The 1,381-nt window shown below is 36.3% G+C and overlaps 1 protein-coding gene across 2 annotated transcripts in view; it reads right to left on the bottom strand.

Annotated features, from left to right (window-relative positions):
* Positions 1-1,381, bottom strand: part of LOC109225389 (F-box protein At5g07610-like) — a 3,124-nt gene extending 1,743 nt beyond the window's left edge. For both annotated transcript variants that reach the window (XM_019390030.1, XM_019390029.1), the window contains exon 1: positions 1,182-1,381. The gene's annotated coding sequence lies outside the window, so the exon portion shown is untranslated. The remainder of the gene's footprint in view (positions 1-1,181) is intronic.

A 1,381-nucleotide genomic window follows, 5' to 3' on the forward strand; every position in this document is an offset into this window, starting at 1 on the left:
CAAATCAACGAGCAATAACTAAAGATTAGTTGCTGGACTGAAATACTGCAATACAATTGTATCAAAGTAATATTCCAGCATATTACTTGTTACTAGTTGAAATATCCAATTATCTTGGTAGAAATTTGTATCTTTCTTTCCTCCTCACAAAATCATTTTCTTTTTACACAAGGAACTAAATTCCTGCTATGCGCGGGGTCCGGGGAAGGGCTGGACCACAAGGATCTATTGTACAGCCTTTTCCTGCATTTCTGCAAGAGGTTATGTAATGTCTTCCTACGGATACTAAAAACGCCCTTTAGAGGGGAAAGATAGATTGTTAGTGTGGACATGTATGGTTAGGTTCCATTTCCATATAAATCGAGTATTGATTCTTATCTTTATATATAATTTAGAAGAGATATTTTGGGTTTTGGCGACTCTTGGAATTACTTGGCATTCTTGATTGGCGGTGAGGTAACTATAGCGCAAAGCCCGATGCTAGCAATCACACATTTTGGATAACTTGTTAAAATCATTTCTTTTCCCACCAAAAGGAGAAATATGAACTCATTCCTAATGTGTTTCTTACGGGCAAAAGTCATTTTCTTTTACAAGTATCCCAACTTTACTCTGTATATCACTTGCTTTAACCTCAAGATTTCCCCCACAATATAGTCAACCTTTGAAATAAAAAGTATGGAAAAGGGCCAAATATACCCCTAACGTTAAACTTGGATCAAAATTACCCCTAATTTGGACGGAATGCCACGTGGCACTTCACTAAGAGGGGATGCCGCCTACTACTAAAATCCCGGTTTTTGCAACAGCTGCGTAAAGAGACCCGCCCCAAATTTTATTTACCAGGATCCATACTAACCCACCCCATAACCCGACCCAACTACTCTTCGTAAAAACCCTATTGTAAAACATTTGAAAATGATGTAGAACCAATTTCCCAAGGTAAAACATTCTTCAGGAAAAATATTAATTCATTGAAAATTACACACCCTTTATAGCATATACTCCTACCATATAATAATAAAAACCCTATCTTTTAAATAGAGACATCCTTTTTGGTACCCTTTTAGCCATCGATGAATCAAATAAAGGAAAATTGGATAAATCCAGAAAGATTTAACACTATAATAATGTAATAAAGAGAGGGAAAGGAATTGAATAAATGAACATAGTGATCTTACCCTTTGAGAAAAAACAGGAAAACAGCAACTGAAGCAAAAATTGCCAAAGAAACAAAATTCAACCCATTGATAACAACAAGAATTGGAGCTCCATGCCTCTACTCGTAGTTTTTATGGCTTTTTACTGAATAAAGGGAAACGCACAAGAGAAGAAATGAAGGTGAGGCGGGGCCGTGAAATGAGTATATTATGGACTCTAT

This window comes from Nicotiana attenuata, chromosome 5 (assembly GCF_001879085.1).
Source record: "Nicotiana attenuata strain UT chromosome 5, NIATTr2, whole genome shotgun sequence".
NCBI classification, from domain to species: domain Eukaryota; kingdom Viridiplantae; phylum Streptophyta; class Magnoliopsida; order Solanales; family Solanaceae; genus Nicotiana; species Nicotiana attenuata.